Source organism: Erythrolamprus reginae, chromosome 1 (genome assembly GCF_031021105.1).
Source record: "Erythrolamprus reginae isolate rEryReg1 chromosome 1, rEryReg1.hap1, whole genome shotgun sequence".
Lineage (NCBI taxonomy): Eukaryota > Metazoa > Chordata > Lepidosauria > Squamata > Dipsadidae > Erythrolamprus > Erythrolamprus reginae.
The window spans coordinates 59,279,594-59,305,930 of NC_091950.1; the positions used below are offsets into that span (position 1 = coordinate 59,279,594).

Sequence of the window (26,337 nt, forward strand, 5' to 3'; positions counted from 1 at the left end):
GGTTCCGGGACGAGCTTTGTAAGGTGAAAAGTTCGTAAGATGAAACAATGTTTCCCATAGGAATCAATGGAAAAGTGAATAATGTGTGTAAGCCTGTTAGGAAAATCCAAAACATTAAGTCTTAAAAAAAAAAAAAGTGGGGGGGCAGATGAAGCTAAGGCAGATGGAGTGGGGGGAGGGACAGCGAGAGGTGGCAAGAGGTGGCAGTCCCAACGAAGCAAGGCGAAAAGAGCCTCTCTTGAGCTCTGTGAGTCTTTGCTTCCCATTTCTGTCCCCCCCCCCCCACTTTGGTCATCTCCCCCACACCTTTCTCCTCTCTTGAGCTCCATGAGTCTTTGCCTCCCATTTTCCCCCCCCACTGTGCTCATCTCCCCCACACCTTTCTCCTCTCTTGAGCTCCATGAGTCTTTGCCTCCCGTTTTTGTCCCCCCTACTCTGGTCATCTCCCCCACACCTTTCTCCTCTCTTGAGCTCCATGAGTCTTTGCCTCCCGTTTTTGTCCCCCCTACTCTGGTCATCTCCCCCACACCTTTCTCCTCTCTTGAGCTCCATGAGTCTTTGCCTCCCATTTTTGTCCCCCCTACTCTGCTCATCTCCCCCACACCTTTCTCCTCTCTTGAGCTCCATGAGTCTTTGCCTCCCGTTTTTGTCCCCCCCACTGTGCTCATCTCCCCCACACCTTTCTCCTCTCTTGAGCTCCATGAGTCTTTGCCTCCCATTTTTGTCCCCCCCACTGTGCTCATCTCCCCCACACCTTTCTCCTCTCTTGAGCTCCATGAGTCTTTGCCTCCCGTTTTTGTCCCCCCTACTCTGGTCATCTCCCCCACACCTTTCTCCTCTCTTGAGCTCCATGAGTCTTTGCCTCCCATTTTTGTCCCCCACCCCTCTGCTCATTTCCCCCATGCAGTTTGGAAGGGGGGAGTTTGTCGCTGGGATTCAAAGCAGCGCTGGTAAAAATGAAGGGAATCCCAGCGAGGGGAGCCTCAGGGAAATCCCAGCAATGCAAGAACGGGCACTTTGGCTGGCAACAGATGTTCGGAGGCGGGGATTCCCAGGGAAATCCCAGCATTTTGGGGCATCCCAGCGGCGGCAGCTCAGGTTCGTAAGGTGAAAATAGTTCGGAAGAAGAGGCAAAAAAATCTTAAACACCGGGTTCGTATCATGAAAAGTTCGTATGAAGAGGGGTTCGTAAGATGAGGTATCACTGTACTGTGCAAACATCAATATTATAATTAATTTAAAAAATAAAATCCAAAATTTATTTTCTCTACAACTAAGGAGTTATCATTTGCTTGGCATGGTGATACTCCTTATTTATATAATCTCTGAAGGTGTTTGAGAAGTGTGTTCGAGCCCTACATGGTATTGGACCAGATTATTTACGGGACTGTCTTCTGCCTTACATATCCCAGTGACTGGTTACAGTACATAGTCGGCCTCCTCTGGGCTTCATCAGCCAAACAATGCTGACTGGCAGGTCCACGGGGGAGAGCCTTCTCTGTTGTGGCTCCGGCCCTCTGGAACTAATTTCCCTGGAGATCCACACCGCCTCCACTCTCCATGCCTTTTGAAAAGCATTAAAAAAACACCTATGCTGGCAGGCCTGGGGACCCTGAACGAAAGCTTTGCTCGGGTCACTTGTATGAAAGAGGATTGATTGTCTGTTTTTATTATGGGTTTTTAGTATTTTTTAACGTTTTAGTAGTATTTATTGTCATTGTATCTATTTATCCTTGTGAGCAACCACCGTGAGTCCGCGAGAAGGGTGGCCTATAAATCAAATAAATACATAAATAATAAGAGGCAGATGTACATGGATCTGGAAGGACATAAGGGTGGAGGCCAGCCTTGCTTCGGGGGACATTCTACTCTAAAAAAAGACTATCTGTTATAAAGTTATCTGAAATATGTTTTAGAGTTTCATAACCAAGTATTTAATTTTTTCATTAATTTGTGGTTGACATATTGTGTGCAATGAGATACTGTGTTTCATCACTCAGTTAGCCTCACAAAGTCTTTTATCTCATTTAGTTTTCTTTCAAGGTAAAATTAGTGCAAAGGCTAGATGCTAGACGAGACCCCTGTCTATGTTTGAAAGGTGTTACTATTTGTGATGCAGATATGCATGTTGACCCTGCAATTTGCACCAATTTATTTTTTATTAATAAGTGTTTTACCTGTTGGAAAAGTTAATGCAAATTTTGTACATTCAGTTTGGTCAGGATGGTTTGATTTTAATTATATTATCAGTAGTTCTTTAAATACTGCATTTGCATTTGAGTGTTTCCTCTTTGAGTTGCAGGATAATTGGAAACTGTTGTACAGGTATTCCTTGATTCAATCAGTTGTTTAAAACTGTTCACAGTTATAACAGCCCATATGGCTCATAAAGAACTTCTGATCATCATAAAAAGTCATGCTATCACAAAAACAATTTGGGTGCTTCAGAACCTGCTCACATTTATAACGGGCTGCCAAGTGCCCTCTGATTGTGTGGTTTCCATTTGCCATCTTCACTCTGACTTTCCCAAAAAGTCAATGGGGAAGCCGCTAGGGAACATTTCAAATGGAGGGGATGTTGGACATGAGGTGTCTGAAATCCTCCCACATACTGGAAGAATGGACCTCAAATCTGGCAAAAATACTAGTGAACACCAGCATTCTGAGCCTTTCAAAACATTGGCTTTCATTAGCATTTTCTCCTCCCCTTTGTGGGGTAAAGGCTCAGAATACTGGCATTTGCTAGCATCTTTGTCACTATCCAGAAGACTCAGAAAGGCTCCTGAAGAGAGGGCAAAATGCTAGCTCAGAATGCTGATGTTTCTGTTCCTCTAGAGGGGAAATCCCTTGACACATTAGAGGAATAGACTTTAAATCTGGCAAAAAAGATGACCAAATACCAGAATTCTTATGACTGATTCCCACCATGCCATGGGAGGCCCAGCCATCTCCCCAGTGGTCCTCTTAACAACCTGCGTAATTGCTTCACAACCATACCTGCGAGAGCTGCGTTTGCAGTTGTTGAGCATGATGGCAAACCTATAGCATGTGTGCCACAGGTGGCAGACAGAGCCCTTTCTGCAGGCATGCGAGCTGTCGCCCCAGCTCTGCTCTACCACACATCTCCCATTGTGCACCTCCTACTGACCAACTAGTTTCTGGGTCTCTGCTGCATAGGAGTGGGGGGCATGCAGGAGACATGTGTGCATGTTCAGGGGTTACACATGCCCCTCTGCATGTGCGGGGGTCATGTATGCATGTGCGGGGCTGTGCATGCATGATTGGTGCTGTACAGACAAATGGGTGGAATGCATGCACATTCAAAGGTGTGTGTGGGGAGTGCGGGTGATCCTTGTGTGAATGTGCAAGGACGGGGTACAATGTGGTGGATCTCATACATGCACAGGGATTCAGAGGGTGCATCACATGCGCACTGCCTTATGGGTGTGTGCGCGTGCTTTTGGCACATGGTGACAAAAATGTTAGCCATCACTGGTCTAGCCAGTACTATCTGGTGACTGAGAACAGTGAAAGCTCACTATTCATTTCAGTGAAAGCTTTTTTCCCCTTTAGCAACCTCTTTTTTTCTCCAGAGCATAAGCTTTTTCCTCATTTTAGAAGACAGTTTGTAACTCTAAAACCCTCTGTTCTTTAAAAAAAAAAAAAGATTACCTATCCAGAATACAAAAGACAACTGAAATTAATTTTTTTATCAAGGCCCTTTGAAGACAATCTCTTCTCTTTTTTTGTCAGATTGTGCCCACACTCTTTATTTTTGGTTTTTAATCTTTTGAAATGGAAGCACCATGTGCCAGGGACTCAACCTGCAGCCTTTTACTTGTAAAATACATTCCGTGACACTTAGCAATGGTTGCTGGTCTATGTTTCCTGGCTATTTATTTGCCAAGCATGTGAAATATAGAAGTGGGTTTCTAAAATCTTCCCCTTTGTTCTCTAACCGAAAGGTTAAAATGTGGTTGTCATTTTATTATCCCTGTCTAGCAAATGACATTTAGAGGACTTGGAGGAACAGTTGGATACGCCATCACTCAGAAGGCCTGTGTGCTTTCCCCAATGGTCTAGCTGTTACTCCTTTTCTTTGCATTTTTTTCTTTTGAGGTTAGATGCAGAAAGCTGGCGCTATAGGGATTTCATTTTGCTCCAATTATTTTAGTTTCAACCCTCTCTCTTTATAGGCTTATAGTGTAGAAGGCCTGGGTATCATTGCCAGTTAGTGTTTACTAGTGTATCACTAGCACTAGATGCTAGTTTTCAATCAGTCATCTAAAACTAAGTGATAAAACTACATTTTTCACACTTCAGTAAAACAGGTCTATTGCCTGTCAGTTTAGAAACCTTGCTCCTGGCTACCAAGAAAATTTTGCCTCCAGCTACTTACATTTAAGCATTTTTTTGTCTTCAAGCTATAGTTGAGTACTTAATTTTAGTTTTTATTTATAAGGTGAAACCATTTGCAGCCTGGGCATAAGAAATCCCAAAGTGTATTTTTTAACGCCAGAAATTATTTCCCATTTTTCTTGCAAGGAGATCAAAGCTAGCCATATAAACTCTCTGTCACTTCGGCTTAGTAGTTCTAGAGTTTGGCTGGCACAAGGGATCACCCAAGTGAGCTCTCTGGTTGAATGGGAATTTAAATCTGAGCTAGTTTAGGCTTAGCTAAACTGTAATCATAGCAGCTCATTGGCTCTTCTTAGCAAACTATTTTAGACAATATCAATTTTAAATAAAGTTTTAAAATAAATTAGGAATTCCTGGGCCATGTGGCACTCTATGAATATAAAGGTATGCAAGCGTTTTGACTGTTAATTCCTGCTTTAGGTTCCCAAATATGTATGAACTAAGTCATAGTCAGTGGTGAGGGTCAACTTTTAAAAAATGTTCTTTTAATCTTAAATAGATGGCATCAAGCAGAGAAAAATAATAATATGTTGATTTCATAGCCTTGTCTCTTAAATATTATTTGAAATATTTGTATTACATAATACAGATAAACTGTCCCAGATAATCAACTACAGTATATGTGGGCCTCTATGGGACCTGCTTTATGGCCAGAGTCCAATTTGTAGTAAATCTGAGTGATTTTATTCAGCAAATAATATATACCTCAGAGTGGCCTGCAGCTGAACCGCCATCTCAACATTTCCTACAGGAGACCATGTCACTTTAAACAGAGTTGCTTGATAGCTTTCTCTATAAGCAATAAGAGTAGAGAAATATTGGCATTTACCCATTGTCTAGTACCATTTTTAATAGTGGCTGTAGCTCCTCAGTTGGGTTCATCCCTTTTTGTTCTCCATTCTTCACTCATTTTACCTCTCCCAATTCTTTAAAAAACCAAGAGAACTCTGGCAGCCATAAGGAAAGATAGAGTGCATAGGTGTGTTCCCTCTTTCCAGGTGATGCCTAAATTGGAGCATGCACTAAACTTTCAGCTCTCTCTGAAACCCAGTAGAGTTCATCAGTTGCTTGTGATAGATCAAATCAAATAAATCTTGCCTTCCTCTTACAGGGAGTAGCACCAAAGCATTCCAAAATAATCTGACCATGATACGCAGGTGATGGTAATCTCCAAATTCAGATCACATCCTGACAAACTAAATCCAGCATGTGACACAATTGTGTGTTGACCTAGATTGGGTTAATGGCTGCTACAATGGCCATAAATTCTTGAGTTACCTTAGATTTTGTTTCCAGAGAAGGGAGGTTGAACTTCTCCAAAACGATAAACTATAAATTGTCTTTGGAGCACCATCTCTGAACACCATCAGTTTACTGAAAATGGTCATGTTTCAGCTTAATATGGAACCATTTTAATATAGTTTTCCTGATAACATAGAACAAGAGTGATAAATGTGTATTCCTCTGGATATTGTTCCACTGACTCTCAGTGATGACTATATTGACTGGATAAAATGAGAGCTCGGCTTCAGTGATGACTGGAAAGCTATTTTGCAGTGAATGTAGCTGGTGTATTGCCTTTTCTATTGGAATTTTGTTATAAATCTGTACCTGATACAGCATGAGAAATGCTATATTGCCTGAAAAGTCCTGATTCACTTCCTGAGAATTTTTTGGAAAATTGTTACTGGTGTTGGAATTTACAGTAGACTTCAGTTCCTTGTTTATAAGCTTAGGTACTTTAATATTTCAGAATGACAAAGGATGAAATTCTTCTACAGGATCTCATATCATAGGGTTAGGTACAGCCTTATAAAAGCCAGAATTTAGGAGTAGAGATGATGGGCAGTGTCCATTGTGTTTCTTGCTGGTGTTCTACACTCCCCCATGCTGGTAGCTTTTTCTAGTGCTCATTAGAAGGTTAATGTTAGCTGGGCCCTTATGGATAAGTCTTGTTTCTGTTTCCATACAGTGGCATGGGTTGCATTGTTGGGGTAAAGGTTTTTAACTGCACTGCTTATAACTAGAGTGTTGCTTTAATTTAGCATATTACAGTATACAGCGTTCTAATGAGGTGTTTCATAAATTTAAGTATCTCTTCAAAATGTTAAAGCAGTGGTAGTCTTGCATGCCTACTTTGATTTCTGTCCTTGGTTGTTTGCTTATGTATATGCATACATAGACAAGTTGCTTCACTTGTGGCCTTAACAGAATTGTTGCTTATGCATACATATGTACTGGAATTTATTAAGAAAGAATTGAAAGTAAGTCATTTAACTAAAGAGTTTACTCACTAATGTTTAGAAGGCCACTTGATGTGGTTTTCTTTCTTTTATAAGATGTTGTGAATTCCTCAAAAAAGAATAGGAGAAGGCAGTATGAGGCCAATCAAACATTTTACACAAGCATTACAGCTCTGCTTGTATTTTACTAGTATCGGGAGTTATGGAATTTACTATAACAAAATGACTGAAAGGTTTGTTAATTGTGATCTATATAGCATCTACATTATGCTTTGAATAATTAGGATACTTGCAATTGTGGCTTTCTTTCTAATGATCTTTGTGATGTTTTCTGTCTTATCCATTTATATTTATCCAAATTCTGACCTGTACTTCATTAGAGGGCAAAGAAACTTTATGGATGATATAGATAAGCAAATTTGTAAATTCTAGTTATTCTCAGATTGATTTTTGTAAATGTGTCAAGTTTGCTTTTTTTCTGAATTTTTCAATTTCTGAATATATTAGTTTTGCGTGCTCACTATTTTTTAGAAACACAATTCTATTTTTTATGGATTTTCATGTACATTTCAAATGCATATATAGGTGTTGGGTTTGGGTTTTTTTGCAACATATCAAATATATTTCATTTTATAGAACAGTTTTCCCTAACATAATATAACTTTGTGCAGGTAGTCCTTGTTATAAGTTTTAGCAGTGCTGAAAAAATAACTTTACGACTCATTTATGACTTTCACAGAGTCAGTCATGTCATTGCCATTTTAGTCAGCGGGCATTGTACTATGCTGGCCTGTGTTTTTTCTTTTCTCCGTACTGAAGGAGCGGGTCCAGCAGTCACATGGGTTGCTCTTGTCCAATCCGATGGGACTGAGCCTAGTATTAAAAAAGCTTGCTGGATCCGCCCCTTCCCCAGAATTCGCTCAGTCCCGCGATCCATGCGGGTCCGTGAAAGCTCGTTCCAACTCTAAAACTCCTTCCCTTCGTTCCTTTCACCAATTCAAGTAAGATTATTCCTTTTATTCAGCTTGCCGGCTAACTCAGCCGTTCCGGCTTGGAGTGGGGGGGGAGAAGTTAGCAGCGCAGCCATTCGCGGCTTTTTTCCCCTCCGTTGCTGCTGCTGCGGCCGGATTGGAATTTTTTTCTATTCCTCTCGGCCTGGAGGTCCTGCCGGGCAAGCTATTGTATTTTCCTGACAAATCTAAAGGGCTATTTACCTCCTGCGGTGTGGGACTTGTTTGTCTCCTGGACTTAGCTCCCTTCGTTTGCAAACGGAGCGGTTGTTGTTTTTTTTTTTTTCGTGCCCAGTAAATAGGCACTTTCGGTTTCCCTTCTTGGTCAACCTTTAAGTGCTTTCCAGTCCGCCGCTTTTGACCCCGGAGTAGCTGTGAGTTTCCTCAGGTCCATTCTCCACCGGTTGGCCTCCAACCAGTGTGCCTTGGTTTACTTAAGTTAAGTTTAGTGAGGCCTACCACACTGCATTTAGGGACACGAACTCTGGTTCCGTCCAGATTGCCCCTAAGTCGCAGTCGCTCCTGGGCCTAGGAGCAGGGTCACTTCTCCTCTTGGGAAAGCTTTTCAAATCTTCTCCCCCCAAGATCTACCTTTGGCTCAAGCCTTGTCTTCTGTAATTGTTCAGACTATGGCTTCTTTTCCCAAGAGAGGCACTACCAAAGGTCCCAGAGAGGTCAGGCCTACTGGTGATGAATCCTCTAATATCCCCCAGGCCTCTGCCTCCTCTTCCTCAGAAGCCCATTCTTTGGCCAAGTCCACCAGGGCTGAGAAGAGAAGGGATCTAGCCCTGCAAAAAATACATGATAAATCTGCCAAACGTTTAAAGGTGCAGGCCCAAGTGCACGTAAACCCAGCCCCCCCAGAGGCCCTTAATCTGCCTCCCTCTGGGGCTACTGTGCTTTCTCTGGATGAGCCAAACCTAAATCCTCCCCAACCTAACCTATGGGGTTTAGGTCCAGAGGAGCCAGATATCATAGAAGATTCCTCCCAGCCAGGATCTTCGCAGGACTTCAGGAATCCTTCTAACCTTCCAGCTGATATTTCTTCCTTACCTCCGGAGTTTCAATCTATATTTTCTGTATTGTCTAAAGCCATTGATGCTAAACTTTCAGCTATCAATGTGCCTTCTCTGTCTCATCCCCCTCCATGCTCCTCCCGTCCCGTGAGCTCTCCTCCTGCCTATAGAGCCCCAGTCATGGAGGACTCAGATTCTTCTCAGGAAGAAAATGAGGACGTGGATGTAGAAGAGGATGATGACCCTTTTCAGCGTCTGTCAGAAGACGAGGAATCTCAAATTAAGATTCCAGCCCCGGCAGCCATTTTTCCATCTCAATTATTCAAATCTCTCCTCCTCAAGGCCAGAGCGTCCACGGGGCTGGCCGGGCAAGAGAAGCAGGCTACCACTTCCACAGACCCTCCGGAGGAAAATCTACCTTATTTCATGGAAGAACAGGAAGATAATGAGGTAATTCCTATGCCCAAATTGTTTAAAGATGCCTTGCTTAAACAGTGGGACCATCCAGCCTCTGGCTTCAACCCCACTTCCAAGGATAAAAAGTTGTATAAACTCTCTCCTTCTTATGAGGAGCTCCTTACCTGCCCCAAGTCAGATGAACCAGTCAAGACCCTCCACTCTGCTGCTGCCATGCCTGGCGAAGCAGAGGAGGTCCTCCGTCCAGAGGACAAGCGTCTTGAGCAAATGCTCAAGAGAGGTTTCTTCGCTGATTCATGGGCCATTAAAAGTGCGGCAGCAGCTTCCTTCTTCTCTAGAGCTATGCTCTTGTGGCTTCGTCAGCTCCAGCAACATCTGCCTCCAGATGATCTACGAGGCCAACAAGATTTCAACAAAATCTTCGCAGCCGCCCAATATGTAGCGGATGCTACTCTGCAATCCTCCAGGTTTGCTGCCAGGTCAGTAGCGGCCTCCACAACGGCCAGAAGACTATTATGGCTCCGCCCTTGGCAGGCGGGAGTAAGACAGAAGTGGCAGCTAGCCATGGGTCCACTGAAACGCAATCTCCTCTTCGGGGACCTTCTGGACCCTCTCCTCACAGAGACCACGGACAAGAAAAAAGTATTAGGGCCTACCACCAAGAAGGTTGCTAAGCCGCAGTCCTTTCGGCGCCCCGCCCGTCAACAGGATCAGGGGTTCAACTTTCAAAGGAATCCAGGTCAGTATTCTCCCCGGTTTCGATCCCAATCCAGGAACACCAGGGGCAGAGGTTCCCGCTATCAGAGGGGATCCTCATCTTCCAGGGCTTCCAAAAATCCCAGATGGTGAGTTTTCTGACTTTCCCATAGGCGGTCGCTCGGCTTGGTTCTCCACCAGTTGGCACCGCTCCTGTAGGGACCCCTGGGTCATTGACACTGTGGAAAGGGGTCTCCGTTTAGAGTTTGTTTCACCCCCCCTAAACGTTTTATTTCTTGTCCCTCTCCCAGCTCTTCTCCATCTCGTATCCGAATGGAGGAAGCTATTTCCCATCTTTTGGCTATTAAGGCCATCCAACCGGTCCCCTCTGTTCAGAGAGGCTTAGGCTTCTATTCCATCCTCTTTATGGTTCCTAAGACCTCGGGAGGCTGGAGAGCCATCCTAGACCTAAAGTATCTGAACCAATTTATTAAATACAGGAAATTTAAAATGCATTCCCTATCGTCCATCATAGCTGCCCTGCATCCTGGGGACTTCATGGTCTCTTTGGATCTCACTGAAGCCTACCTCCATATTCCCATTGCCAAAAGCCATAGGAAATTTTTACGTTTTGCTTTTCAGGGTAGACACTTCCAATATAGGGCTATGCCATTTGGGCTCTCCTCGGCTCCTAGAGTCTTTACCAAACTCTTGGGATCCCTGGCGGCTCATATCCGGGCCACGCCCATTCATATTTTATGTTATTTAGATGACATTTTAATTCATGGAAATTCTAAAGATGGAGTGGCTGCAGATCTTTCTTCCACCATGTCGATCCTACAGAACCACGGTTTTTCCATTAATTTCGGTAAGAGTCACCTTCGGCCATCCACTTCCATTTTACATCTGGGAACCATAATTAATTCAGAGATATCCCAGGTTTTCCTCTCTTCAGAGAAAATGCAGCATAGGGGATCTTATTTCACGTATTTTATCTCAACAATCAGCCGCCATAGTCACCCTATCTTCCCTACTGGGAAAGATGGTGTCATGCATTGGCATTATCCCCTGGGCTCGTCTTCATGCCAGGGAACTACAGTGGCTTCTGTTACCATTTCAGAGATCGGGGCACAGCAACTCGACTCGTCGCATCGCCATTCCCCCGGCAGTTCGCAGATCCCTCAAGTGGTGGACTTTTCCAGCCCTAGACAAGGGATCTCCCTTCAGGTGCCCAGACCAGTTCGTTGTCACCACGGATGCCAGCCTATCGGGATGGGGAGCCCATGCCCAGGGCTTAATAGCCCAGGGCACGTGGTCACCGGAGGAAGCCTCCAGGCCCATCAATTGGCTAGAATTGAGAGCTGTCTCCCTGGCCCTCAAAAAGTTCAAACCTCACATCATCAACCAGCATGTTCTGATCCTTACGGACAACATAGCCACAAAAAGCCACATTTGCAGACAGGGAGGCACCAGATCCAAGGCCCTTATGAGGGAGGCCCTAAAATTAGGCCTCTGGGCGGAGAGACATCTCCAGTCGCTCCTAGCCGACCACATCTCGGGGAGCCTCAACGTCCAAGCAGACTGGCTCTCGCGAGCGACTATAGATCCAGGAGAATGGAATCTCCATCAGGCCTTGTTCCATCAGATCTGCCTCAGGTTCGGTCAACCAGTTCTAGACCTGTTTGCGACCGAAACCAATGCCCAGCTCCCTCGCTTCATCTCCAGGTTTCCATCCCCGGGGGCAGAGGCAATCAATGCTCTCAGGAGTCCTTGGCCCCCAGGTCTACTGTATGCCTTCCCTCCAATCCCAATTCTCCCAGACGTGATCCACAAGATCATCCTAGAGAGGGCACGAGTAATCCTGATCGCCCCTCACTGGCCTCGCCGGCCCTGGTTCGCGGACCTCCAACAGCTGTCCGTCCAGGACCCCTGGCGACTCCCCGTTTCGGAGGATATGTTGCGGCAGGGAGCCTCATTCCATCCAGACCCGGAGTGGTTCCACCTCACCGCCTGGCTATTATCCGGAGAGACCTAGACCTGCGAGGGTACGACCCGGACACAGTGGAAATCATCCTGAAGGCCAGAAGAGGGTCTACCAACCGGATCTACGACCATACCCAAGTTTCATCAGTGGTGCTCGCAGGAGGGTTTATCTCCCCTGTGTCTTCCCATTCACAGGATAATCTCCTTCCTCATGAAAGGTTTCCATCAAGGCCTTTCCGCCAGCACCATCCGTCGCCACCTGGCAGCCATTTCTTCTGTCTTGGCAGGGCCTCGCAGGCAGCCTCTCCGCTCCTTTCCGGAAATCCAAGAATTTCTCAGAGGTATTGCCATCCTCAGGCCTTCTAAGGTCCACAGATATCCTTCCTGGGACTTGCCACGGGTTCTCCATTCCCTTACCCAGGCACCCTATGAACCCCTGAAATCTGCGTCCCTCAGGTACCTATCTTTTAAGGTAGCATTCCTGGTGGCGATTACATCCGCCCGACGCATATCTGAGTTGGCAGCTCTCTCAATCAGACAGGACCTCTGCCAGTTCCATCAGGACAAGGTGGTTCTGCGCCTGGACCCCACCTTTCTACCCAAGGTCAGTTCCATGTTCCACAGATCCCAGGATATTGTCTTACCTTCCTTCTGTCTCCAACGGGATCATCCCCTGGCAATTAGATGGTACACTCTGGACCTTACTAGAGCGCTGAAAATTTATATTCAACGCACAGGACCCCTTCGGAGGTCTGAAGCACTCTTCGTGGCCTATCATCCCAGATCCATGGGATCCAAAGTATCTTCAACAGTAATAGGCCGTTGGATCAGAGGGACCATCGCCAAGGCCTTTGAGTCAGCTTCCATCTCCATTCCAAAGAATATTACAGCGCACTCTACCAGAAGTGCTGCCACATCCGCCGCTTGGGCGACTCAAGCCCCGTTGGAAGAAGTCTGCAAAGCAGCCACTTGGGCCTCGCCAAACTCCTTCATAAGGCACTACATGAGCCGCCCCGAGTCTTCGGAGAGGGGCGGCATACAAATCTAAGTAATAAATAAATAAATAAATAAAGATCGATTCTTACGCCTCAGCGGACGCTGCCTTCGGCAGAAGGGTACTCCAATCCGTTATCTCTCACGATAGCGAACTAATCCCACCCTAGGGACTTATCTATTGGGTATGTCCCATGTGACTGCTGGACCCGCTCCTTCAGTACGGAGAATAGGCGTTGATTGCTTACCTGAACGCCTCTTCTCGTACGGTGAGCGGGTACAGCAGTCACTTCCCTCCCTTTATGTGCTTTCTATGCCTTCTATAACCTATCTTTCTTCTAATACATGAGAGTGGAACATTATAGAGCCTTCACATCTGAGCCTAAGTCTGCGGATTCGCGAATTCTGGGGAAGGGGCGGATCCAGCAAGCTTTTTTAATACTAGGCTCAGTCCCATCGGATTGGACAAGAGCAACCCATGTGACTGCTGTACCCGCTCACCGTACGAGAAGAGGCGTTCAGGTAAGCAATCAACGCCTATTTCCCCCCCTTGCAGAATAGAGAGATTCCAGAGAGAGATAACAGGAAAGTAAGCTATTTTGCTGTGGTACACCTAAAAAGCAATATGATTGTGCTGGCAACCTGGTGCTCAGAGCCAGAGTCATGTTGTTCAAATAGTTTACAGCACTTCCTTAAAATCTTTTTCTCATCAAAATCTCTGTTCTGAGGGGCTCAAAGTTGACTCACCCTACCATTATTCCAAGGTTGGTAAAATGAAGATCCAGATGGGGCCAATAGACTGACTCTGTAAACCGCTTAAAGTACCGTGTAAAGTACCACGGAGTGGTATATAAGTTTAAGTGCTAAGTGCTATAAATACTATCTAAAATGGGTGTCAAACCCATGGGTTGGATGCGTCCCGCACTGGCAACATCCATGTCCAGTTTAGGAAAAAAGTCACAACACGTCACTTGACAACACTGTGATGCGGGTTTGACACCACGGATCTAAAAATGTCATCTGTTCACGGATCTAAAAATGTCATCCTAAAAGAGATAGGATAAGAGATAAAGAGAAATAAAGTTAAATAAATGTCAAAAGCATTATATTCATTCCTTTATTTGTTGAAAAAAACAACTGCCCAAAGCTATATATTTATTTGTGGGAAAGCATGTGAACTGCTAGGATTATCAATTCATTTGTAGGGGAAATTAGAGTAAGGTGTTTCAGTGAGATGATCATTAGATGTGAGTGTGCAAGATCCTGCCTTATTTAAAGAACAGAATCCTGAGTGTTCATTATCTAATCTTCACAACACAGGGATTGGAAGGTATGTCATGGCTCTAACAAAGGAAATTTCTGAAGACCTCAAAAAATAAATAAATCCCAAAACAATTATTGATGGTCCCCAGGCTGGAAACCATTTTCAAAGAGGTTGGACTCCACTAGTCCACTGCCAGAGAGCTCTTATATAAATGGTGGCAATTTAGCACCAGAAATAAGTGACCAACCAAGATCACACTAAGAGCAAGGGCATGAAGAATCTCAGGCTAGTTTCTAAAGAATAACATCTCTTGCATTTGATGAATGTCAATGCTCATGAGATTACCATCAGGAGTACCTGAACAACAAAAGTGTGCATGGCAGGCTTCAAAGAAAAATACTACTCCAAAAAGAACATTGCTTCCCATCTATAGTTTGTGAAAGATCGCATGAATAAACCAGAAAATTACTGAAATAATATTTTATAGAGAGTTCAGACCAAAATAGAACTTTTGGCTTGAATAAAAAGCATTACATTTGGCAAAAGGCAGACACTGCATTCCAGGATATGGTGTTGGTTGTATCTTGGTTTGAGCAGCTTTGCTGCCTCTGGAGCAGGATGGGTTGCCATTATTGATAGAACTAAGTGTTCTAAATTGTACCAGCAAATTCTACAGGAAAATGTCAAGATATCTGTCTGTAAACTGAAGCTCAAAAGAAAGTGGGTCATGCAACAGGGCAGTGACACAAAATATACAAGTCGTATGATTAAAGAATGGTTAAAGCAGAATACAATTAATGGTTTGCAATGACTCTCACCCTAATTCTATACAAATGTTATGGAAGAACCTGAAGCAGGTATATGAAGAAGCCCATCAGCACGAGTGAAGCTGTGTTGTAAGGAGGAATGGGCTCAAATTCCTCTAAGAGATGTGCCAGACTGATTCACAGCTATCGGAAACATTTAATTGCAGTTATTTCTGCCAAAGGTGAACAATGCTAACTGAAAGCAAAGATACAATATGTACATTTGTCTCACAAATACATATGCAGCTTTGGATCATTCTCAACAAATAAATGAACATATAATTTATTTATCAAATTGATATAACCTCCCATGTCTCCTAAAGGCGACTCTGATAAATAAAAAATAATCAATATAAAACCAATAAAAATCTCAAGTCACAATAATAGCATAAAAACAAAAATATTAGGTCTGGATGAAGGGAGAACAAAAATGGCCCCAACACATGTGTCTGACTCATTTATTTAATTGGCCTCTATCTAGATTTATATGGACTTATATGGAGAATAGTTCACATTTTAGGTTACCATATTTTTTGGTGTATAAGATGCACCGGAGCATAAGACACACCTAGATTTTAGAGGTGGAAAACTGGGGAAAAAGTATTCTGAACCAAATGGTGTAGTAATATATTATTTAATAAAATACCAGTGTAACAGAATACTTTTTACATGCTAGCTCAGGAATGGGAATTGAAGTCCACAAGTCTTAAACTTGCCAAGTTTGAAGACCCTTGTACCCGTAACCCAGGGGTCTTCAGACTTGACAACTTTAAGGCCAGTGGACGTTTATTCCCAGAATTCCTCCTCTAGATGGGATATTTAGAAGGCAAAAACATCACAGTTTTTGTGAAAAACGGACTGGTTTCCACCCCCCACCCCCCGCAAAAATGGGGTAGGCAAAGGGCCTGGGAAGCCTGCAGGGGGATGGTAAAAATGCCCTCATTTTTGCAAAAAATTGACCATTTTTGGCCTTTTTTTCAACAAAAATTGGGGCATTTCCTCCAGTCCCCAGGAGCTCTCTTCCCGGACCCTATGTCCACCCCATTTTTGTGAAAATTGGGCCCATTTCTCACAAAAATGAGTCAATAGGGTGGGGCTTCAGGAGGCCTAAAATGGTTGTATTCATTGTATAAGATGCACTGACATTTCCACCCTTTCTTAAGGGGGGAAAGATGTGTCGTATACTCCAAAAATACTATATATTTATGCAGAAATATTGAAAATTCAAAAGGGTTCTGTTATGACCAGAAGGTTCCACAAGATTCTGTAACTGGGTAAAGTTTTAAGTATAAGTTGTTAAGCAGAAATGGCTGTGTTAAAATAGAAGTGTTTACCTCCTTTTCATTGGCTGCTGCGGTTTGGCGCCAATCTTGTAGAGCTGTCAGGCGTCGCTTGTTGCCGGGCGAAACTGTATAAAAGGAAAGTGCCACCGGGCTTACGCGCTTCTCTCTAGCTCGCGTCTGAGTGAAAGTATATCCGCGTCTAGTTAGTCTCCTGCTGAGAATAAACATTTAAAGTTAGCAACCGTGTTTCTCGGTTATTTCAGGTTCACAAACTTTTGAGTAACATTGAATTTTGACCATGCTGAGCCTGAGGAAGGGGTCAAATAAATCGTAAGGGTTGAGTCCCTGTGCGCCTGCAAGATATCTAAGTCCAACCCACCTTGAATACTTCTCTTATCTCCCACTTATTTCCGGTGAACAGATTCTTGTAGAGAGCTGAAGTTTGCAATATAATCTTTATACTTATTTGAACTACCTGAATCTCCTGATTTCCCTGGTCTTGACACTTCTTGAAACTTTAGAGAAGCAAAATGAAGCAACCTTCTTGAATTGTAATTGACCAAATAAGTAATTGTCATTACATATTTTGGTAAAAGCTGACATACCGGCAGATAGCAGGATCTATGTCTCTCTGCATTCACAAAGTCTGTTGTTAGCCACTAAAAATCTCCACTTGAGCAATAATAAAATAAATGACTATTTGTTAAGTCCCATTGAACTCAGTTGAATTTGACTTTTGAATAAACAGGCATAGGATTATAGGTACTTCAGACCACACTGCTATAATTAGTGGTACTTCTGAGTCTAGTAATATGGTCTAAAATGATCATAATAATTTTAAGTAACTTCAGATTTTGGCAGAGAAAATGTCTAGGTATAATATGCTTGTTTCCATATTTCTTTTTAAAATAATGGATTGAAAAATGAATAAATTTCTCTGAAGAAATTGGATATGTTAGAAAGTGTTTTTATATGGAGTCGTTTAGCTGTTCTAGCTAAATATTGTCTACAGTATTTGTTTATTGATAATAGATCTCCAAGGTTTTAGACAAAGAAATACCTGTATATGCCTTCTGAATAGAAACTCTGGCATATTCAGATAAGGTGCAGAATTTCTGTATTACTGGTTTTATGTGAAGAACTGGAAATTCCAGAATCTATCCATCATGAGACCATTCCTGATTTTATGACTGTTTTTGCAATGGACAATTTAAGCAAACACAACAGTTGTAAAGCAAACGTGGTGGTTGTTAAGTGAATCCATTGTCCACAGTGGGTTGTGTTTTTGCCAGAAACTAAAAGCAAACACTGGTTTATGGCCAAAAAAAATTACAAATCAAGACCACATGGCTGGTTGCTGAGCACCCAAAATGCAGTCACATGACAAGGGAAGGGAAGAACATCTTTGAATGCATGTCATAAGTAGCCCTGGGAAAGTCTGATGAACTTCAAACTGCTGATAAATAAGTCATCATAAGTTGAACACTACCTGAAGTTAAACAATACTGCCAAAGGGCTATTCTTGATTATTGATAAGAAAACTGAAATGTTGAATATAATTTGCATAACCCTGCAGTATTGGCAGCAATGAAGTAAAAGCGATTTTCCTATTTTCCAGCTGGAATCAGGGCCATTATTAACATGGAATATATTTTAAAAATGCCAAAAAGATAGAACAGAAATCTCAGTGTGTACTAAATGTCATTTAGGCTAATAAACCCCAGATTTGTCTTGATAGGTTTATACTTCTTTTCTAATTCATATCTTATTGTACAGACAATTCTCTACTTAGGCTTATGATCACAACTGAGCCTATTTAAAATTTAAACTTAACTAATATAAAACCCCAATTCCTTAAAAATCAATCACTCTCATTCATTCATTCAAACAAACATACATTCCATTCATCAGCCGGGGTTAATGTCTAATGGCCCCAGGCCTGTCTGCACAGGTGGGTCTTTAGGCTCTTGTGGAAGGTGGGGAGGGGGGGGCAGTACGAATTTCTGAGGGAAGCTCGTTCCAGAGGGCCGGGCTCCCCACAGAGAAGGCTCTTCCCCTAGGTCCCGCCAGGCAACATTGTCTGGTTGACAGGACTTGGAGAAGGCCAACTCTGTGGGACCTGACTGGCCGCTGGGACTCATGCGGAAGATAACCTTTCTTGTCACAGTTGTTAAGGTAGTAACCTTGCTGTTAAGTGAATCTGGTTTCCCCAATGACTTTGCTTAAAAGGGGAATCACATCATCTGGGACATTGCAACTGTCATAAATATGAATTACTTGCCAAGTGTCGAATTTTGATCATGTGACCATGGAGATGCTACAAAGATTGTAACTCTGAAAAATTGTCATAATTATCTTTTTTCAGTGCTATTGTAACTTTGAATGGTCACAAAATGAACTGTTGTAAGTAGAGGACTATCTGTATGATCCAGTGAATTTTTAATAGATTGTGTATATGAATTTCAATTGCTATTATATTATTCTGAATCAATCAACAAATACCTATGCATAAAAATGACAAAAGTTATACTGTAGAAGGTCTGATTGGAAGTAAGGTAGAAAAAGCTTATAGGACATGGCTTCTGGAATTTTCCCAACACGTTTACCAGAAGTGACTATATGCTAGTGTATGTAGGTAAGGATTACATACACTCAATGCCAAGTACCTGATGGCAAAGGGGGAGGCTTAGAATGGAGCAGCCATCAATATCTTGAGCCACTCCCCAACTGCCTTTCCTTCAAGAATGCATTTGGGATATTTTTGAGAATCTTTTCATTCAAAGCCCCTCATTTGATTTAGCCCATTCTGAACCTTAAGTTTCATTTTGTTGGCTTTTCTGGCCTCATCAAAATTCAGACTTGTTATGTTCTGTTTTCAGAGAATTATTCTGCTGAAGATGGACAGATATCTGGCCTTTTACATAATTCCTTTTCAACATTACTGAGGTTGGAAGGATTGCAAAGCCTTGTTCATAACTTATGATTGGAAGGCTTGCAACAACATTATTTTTTGGCAGAATAGCATGAAAATGGTAGGATTTGGAAGACTGTTTGTATGGAAACACTGTCTAATTTTGAATAAATTTTCCAGGGTTTTACATAATATATTTTTGAAATCTCTCCCATTTACCTCTTTTAAGCAGAGAAAAGACACCACAGCAGTTTTCAAATTGCCCATGCTGCCTCAGGTAATGGGATATTTAGAAACAAACATAGAAGACTGATGGCAGAAAAAGACCTCTTGGTCCATCTAGTCTGCCCTTATACTATTTCCTCTATTTTATCTTACAATGGATATATGTTTATCCCAGGGATGTTTAAATTCAGTTACTTTGGATTTACCAACCACGTCTGCTGGAAGTTTGTTTCAAGGATCTACTACTCTTTCAGTGAAATAATATTTTCTCACTTTGCTTTTGATCTTTCCCCCAACTAACTTCAGATTGTGTCCCCTTGTTCTTGTGTTCACTTTCCTATTAAAAACACTTCCCTCCTGAACCTTATTTAACCCTTTAACATATTTAAATGTTTTGATCATGTCCCCCCTTTTCCTTCTGTCCTCCAGACTATACAGATTGAGTTCATTAAGTCTTTCCTGATACGTTTTATGCTTAAGACCTTCCACCATTCTTGTAGCCCGTCTTTGGACCCGTTCAATTTTGTCAATAACTTTTTGTAGGTGAGGTCTCCGGAACTGAACACAGTATTCCAAATGTGGTCTCACCAGCGATCTATATAAGGGGATCACAATCTCCCTCTTCCTGCTTGTTATACCTCTAGCTATGCAACCAAGCATCCTACTTGCTTTTCCTACTGCCCGACCACACTGCTCACCCATTTTGAGACTGTCAGAAATCACTACCCCTAAATCCTTCTCTTCTGAAGTTTTTGCTAACACAGAACTGCCAATGCTTTATTTATTTATTTTGTGATGTGAGAAACGTGGCATGTTTAACTTCTGGGAAGAATTTCACTAGCTTTAGTGGGTAGACATATAGGTTAAGTTTGAACTAATATGGGCAGAACTCAGAAGAATGACTTGATTTGACTTAATGAGGTAATATAACAAAAAGGTTTGCTTAAGTAGTTGAGAAGTTTGTCTCTTCACGTGAATGCTCCCCTCATAAATGGCAGAATTCGTAATGTCAAAGTTGTGATTTGTAGTAATCTGGTAATTAATTAACAGAAGAGAAGTGGTATATTGAGATATAATGTCATAGGTGTAGGGAGAGATCAAGTCACATTTATAACCTTGGTACTTCTATTATAAGTTGTAAATATGTAGGCCAACATATGTGAGACTTGGCAGCCATTCATCATTGATGAGCATTTAAATCTGTCATGCTGAATTTGAAAATAAGGTTTGATTGAAGAATCTATACAAGACTGTTCAAACTTAAGCCCACATTAACAATGCTGAGGAATGAGTTAAACTAAAATTCAGATCATCTCTCATCACTCTGGTGTGGACAAATGCTAAAACTTGTTGGAGGCCACATTAAAAAAGCTGAGGCTGTAAAATGGAATACATCCAAAACCAGTATTAAAAATAGTGTTATGATTCATTATCTAGCTATTCACATTAATATCATAGACCCTGTCACATCACTCAGTCTTTCTCATTATTTTTATATAAAAGTTATATTGCAGTGATATTCTCTGGTGCAACTGGAGAACTGCAGCTAGCAACTCAACCCCCCAATCCATTAGATCTGGAAAATGCATTGAAATGCTATTCAAAGCCACCTATTTTGATTTACCAATTCGAAGCAGATTCCTGCTTTGTTTGCAAATCTGTTTTAATGAGATGATTGAACTGAAAATTTGTTGAATGGAAATATTACTTTATATAACTAAAGTCCAAAGCCGTAAAGTTAAAGCCTGCTTTTAGCTATAGTCACAGAATTACCAGTATTTTCAAAGATATTTATTTTAGAAATTTCTCAACTCTGAAATAGAGGAAATTCCAGAATCCTGCAGCCGAAGCCATGAGCATAATATTTTCAAAAGTTATTTTTGACATCATCAAAATAAAATTAATTTTTCTAGTTAGTGCATCCATCACCAATTACTGGGAATATTCTTTTATTCTCAAGTATTCACACATCATATATATTGTGCACGCGCGCGCGCACACACACCCCGCCCCAGTATATCCCTGAACAATTTGATATGCTTAATCTTAGATTTATTTCTGTCTTTGAGCTCTGTTTGTTTTATCTTTGCCCATCTCATTTCTCCAGGTTCTTATGAACCATCCAGATTCTTATGAGCTACAAATCTTGTAAGTTAAATTTTATGTGTTCAAGTGTTCACTTACTCTTCTCTATACTTAAGTCTTCAGAGAGGGGCGGCATGCAAATCTAATAAATAATAAAAATAATAATAATAACTCAATTGCTTTTAATTTTTTTATTAAGTTTGTATGCTGCCCATCTCACTCTAAACCAGGGGTCCATGCAAACAAGCGAAGCTCCATCCCCAGGATGGAGACAGCGCATGAAGCAATGCCCGCACTGGTCCACAGAAAAACCTCTCTCCATGAAACCGATTCCTGGTGGCTCAAAGGTTAGGGGCCACTGTTCTAAATGCAACTCTTTTTATAGTTCGTACGATTATTCTCCATGAAGAGAGGAAGCTGTGTAGCTGGGTTCCTATACCTATGTTAGAAATTTTATTGCTTGATTCTTGTCAGATTGAATACTTTGGGATTGGCTGACGAGCACAGCTAACATGTAGGATGCTATCACTTGAGTAGAGGTAATTACACAAATGTTGATTAGTGTTGGAAGAAAACCCTCCAGTGTTTTTCTTAAATTACAAAAGTATTTCATTACTCTGTCAGCTTAAGATGTGTGGACTATAACATACTAACTGGGGAGAGGCCAAGGTTAAGAAATGCTGCATTACAATATGTACCTGACCACTAAAAGAACTTTGTGGGATTTAAATTATAAAAATTATCTTAATTTTCTGAAACGTCATTTAATCTTTTCTAAAATATATGAGTCATTTTTGTTTATTAAGAATGGTTTGAAGGTCTGAAGAAATTTTACCGGGTACAAATTGTTTATATTCTGCTGAATGTTTGGGTATAGTGCATTGAAGTAGTATGTCAACAACATCTGTTTTTCTTTATGGTTTCCTCAGCAATTGAATTTATTCAGCATTAGGAAATTGTCAGAGTACTTAATTTCTGAGTTCAAATGAATACTTATTTTTTTATCAAAGAAATACTATAGCAGTTTTTCTGTAATTATTATTTATACAACACAAAGGACTAGATTCAGTTGCTTGGGAAATAGATTCAAATGAATTTGGATGCCTTAGTTTCAATTAAGCATTCTCAAGATTGCAATTGGAGATAAGACACAGTTGTCACCCTACAGTATTACATAGATAGACTACTTAGAACTGCAGATTCACTGCCTTCAGAAGAGAGAGGTGCCAAATTTTGCTTTCTTATTATGTGCTGCTTACTTTGCCAAACAAAATTTTATAACACTAGAAATTGATCTTAGCAATATTTTGAATTTTAAAAATTCAAAATATTTAAAGAATTGTTACAATATTCTAATGATTTCTTAGAAACATCCTCATATTGGTTGCAAGTGACTAGAACATCAAGTTTTTAATTTTCTTTTCAATTCTTGTGTAGTTATTGTGAATAACCAATGATGTATACTGATCTATCAAATAATGCATCCTTTATGGAAGGTATGGTAGTTTATTTCTTAACTCCCCTTCAGAAGCCGTAAAGTATCCTAGAGCTAAAGGGACTGAAGTAAAATAGAGATAGCTAGAATAAAAACAAGTAGCTTGTTTTTCATTCTCCTTCAGCACAGGTAGAACTAACATAAGAGAATTTCATCATTGTATAAGGTCCTGATTGTATATTGTAGTCTTTTTCGCAAGTGTCCACAAGAAGGGCAAATACAGATATGTGTATCATAGTATCATGCAACTGACACAAATAACAAGTCATGATCTACATGTCATTGTTTGCTATAGATAGCTTTGTTCTCTGAAACCCCTGGGCCATTGGAATCTGGTTGTTGATTCAGCTATGATCTTATTGGTTTATTTATTTATGTTTTGAATGAATTCCTCCTTAATGGCACTATTTATTTAAAGCAAGTACTGATGTGTCAACCAATTGTAAATCATGTTTGTGAAAGAAGATTAAATCCATGATGTTGGTAAATGTATTATATTTATTTTTTTATATCGTTTGGTTTGCTTAAAGGAAATCCAATCTTTAAGCCTAAATTCTTTGCACAAAGTGCATTTCTAAGAGTACAGTATTGCATGCTGAAGGTGCAATGAAAAGATCAATGTGACATTTTGTTAGGTGTTAAAGAGTCTCTTTCAAGTTACATTATCAAGGAACAGTAACTTTATACAAAAAGACCATTTTTATAAATATGGAAGTGAAATAGTCGGGGCGGGGGAGGCTTTTCCATGAACTTATTATTGGCAAAGCCTTTATAGATTGTGAAGATAAGAGGTTCAATGGAGATGTCCAGCTGTAATTCAAATGAACATTATTAGATGGAAGAGTAAATGTTGTAGTGATCACACAGCCATAATTTAATGCTGCCTTCTGCCTTCTTAAGACATCCCATTCCCTATTTGTCTTTGGGGACTTCATGTATCAACAAATTTGGTGTATATTCTTATTATAGCTGCAGTCAAGACAATACAGAAACACAAACACAAAAACTGTAACACTTAATTCCAGAAGAGAAAATGAGCTTTGCTGATTGATTTAAGCTCTGCCTTTAATGTGTTCCTATCTCCAGAAACTCGGCCAACAATTTCACATCTGAATATTTGTTTCAAGGGAAAGTTGAAGTGGTTACTAGCTCTGAATAATCCATCTTGCTCCTCTGTTTTGATGATTAAAAATGGATGTCAGTTTTGGAGATGCCCAACATGAACATTTTGCACCACTCGATTTCCAGAATGTCAATCAGAAAGCCTACTGTGGTTTTGCTTATCACAATGGCATGTGGGATTATTTCTGTATTATATAGCACTAACAATAGCACTTAGATTTATATACCACATCACAGTGCTTTACAGTCCCTTCTAAGTGGTTTATAGAGTCAACATATTGCTCTCATTTTACCAATCTCAGAAAGATGGAAGGCTGAATCAACTAATATATATTTATGTAATTCTGTAACTAAAACTAGGATTTGTAACACATTATATATGTCATACTATGCTTGGTTTACCCTGTTGTATTAATCCAGTTACTGTAGTTAGTTCAGTGTGTGCTTGCAGCCATTGTAACGTATTCATTACAAATAAACACATTGCATGAGTTGAAATCAGTATTTCTTTAATGCTAGTATAAGTTCTCTCTCTCTCTCCCCCCCCTCTCTCTGTAAAATTAGATTTCTAGTTTTCACTACCTTACATTGTATTGCATCCAAATCTATATCAGATGTCATATGAAGTGCCTTAACCACAACCAATAATGATAACTTGTTTTAAATTTAAGTGCCATTCAGATCTGAACTAATTTATGTTTAAGCTGCCAGTTGTTCTCCAGAAGATTGACATGGGATATAGAAAGTATCTAGAATGCAGGAACCTAGTTTCTTTGCTATTTTGCTATGTCTTTTTCAAACCTGTTTGGGTGCATATATATTTTTGATTAGCCTTTTCGTTTTACATACATTATGGTGCAAGTCTTGATTGGATCTCTGCAAGTTTTGGTTGATTTTTTTCAAAGTGCTCTCTCCAGAAAATTAAGATTAGGAATTGGTTTAGATTAGTTAACAGGACAGTCTGACGGTTGTCTCATGCGCTGCTAAGGAGAGTCCAAGCATGGGTTAACCATTGGTTGTCATGGAGAAGGAGTTAATTGATTGAATTAAATATGCCCTCTCTGCTCCACCCACTGTGGTGATTCAGTTTTTCTAACTCAGTCGGTGCAAGAGGGATGTAATTTTTAGCTCAGCTACCAATATTACAAATAAGGAAAAGTGACTGAAGTTATTATGCTTGGATTCTTCCTAGATGAAAAAAGATAACTTGCTTCCTGCAGGCATGTGTGCAGGTTAGCTGGTATGCCAGTGAGAACTCCACTTACTGGTACACCTGTCAAACAAATGGCTCCTGAGGTTCTGTTTCATGAGTCTCACTTCCAGTATTGAGCCCTGCCATTTGGCCTGTCATGGGCACCCAGAACCTTCACCAAACTCCGGGACATAGTGGCAGTGTATCTAAGGTCACATCTAATCCATATCAACTGCCAGGGGGCACATGTTCCAGACATCTCATGAAGGAAGTGGAGAGACTCAGTCTGTGGGCAGAGTTGCATATGGAATTGCTCCAAGCAGAGCACGTATCAGGCATCTCGAATCTCCAGTCTCTGTATTACCATCCTGCAGTCTGTGGTTTTTTGAGAGGAGCTGCTAATTTGAGGCTCCAGGTCATCCATCGATACCCTTCCTGGGATCTCTCTCTGGTCCTGCAAGCTTTCCATTTGAGCCATTGAAGACGGTATCGCTCCAGTTCCTGACATTCAAGACAGCCTTCTTGGTTGCCATCACCCCAGCCAAGAGGGATTCCAAGTTGGCAGCACTCTCCATGAGCCAAGACCTCTGTCTTTTCCATCTGCACAGGATCATCCTTGGGCTGGATCCTTCTTTTCTGCCTAAAGTAAACTCCTGGTTCTAGCATGCACAAGAGGTGATCCTTCCAGACCTCTGCCCCAACCTGTCACATTGATTGGAGCAGAGCTGGCATATGTTGGATGTCCAGAGGGCCCTCCAGATTTATATTTGACAACAGCTTCATTCGGAAAAACTGAGGTATTGTTCGTGGTCTTTTAACCAGCCTCCATTGGCCACGGCCCAGACAGTCAGTCACTAGCTGAAGGCCTGCATTTCCTGAGTCCACGAGAGCTAATCCAGGCTGGCTCCCAGCAGTTTAACAGGTTACCATTCCACCCGTACTGCAGCCACTTCCACAGCCTGGGCCACTCAGGTGTCTATTTAGAACATCTTTATTATTTATCTTTATTTATTAGACTTGTATGCCGCCCTAAGACTCTATCTATTGAGCAGCCACATGGACTACTCCATCACTGTTTGTCAAACATTACAAACTGGACATGTTTGCCTGGGCTGAGGTGGCCTTCAGAAGGAAGGTACTGCAGAAGATCTGTTCCACCTCTGCTCCACTGGAGTGG

General features: G+C 41.4%; 1 protein-coding gene and 1 long non-coding RNA gene across 10 annotated transcripts in view; one reads left to right on the plus strand and one right to left on the minus strand.

Moving 5' to 3' along the window:
* Nucleotides 1–26,337, plus strand: part of FOXN3 (forkhead box N3) — a 195,152-nt gene that overhangs the window by 33,850 nt on the left and 134,965 nt on the right. The gene's annotated exons all lie outside the window — the stretch shown is intronic.
* Nucleotides 1–26,337, minus strand: part of LOC139168210 (uncharacterized) — a 68,175-nt gene that overhangs the window by 26,013 nt on the left and 15,825 nt on the right. For 2 of the 7 annotated variants that reach the window (XR_011559249.1, XR_011559248.1), the window contains exons 3-5: nt 16,182–16,344; nt 6,714–6,771; nt 5,125–5,211 (exon numbers count right to left, since the gene is read on the minus strand). This is a non-coding gene — a long non-coding RNA (uncharacterized lncRNA). Of the gene's footprint in view, nt 1–5,124; nt 5,212–6,713; nt 6,772–13,314; nt 13,824–16,181; nt 16,345–26,337 lie in introns of those variants that run through there. The other 5 variants (XR_011559253.1, XR_011559255.1, XR_011559252.1 and 2 more) reach the window with 4 other exon arrangements.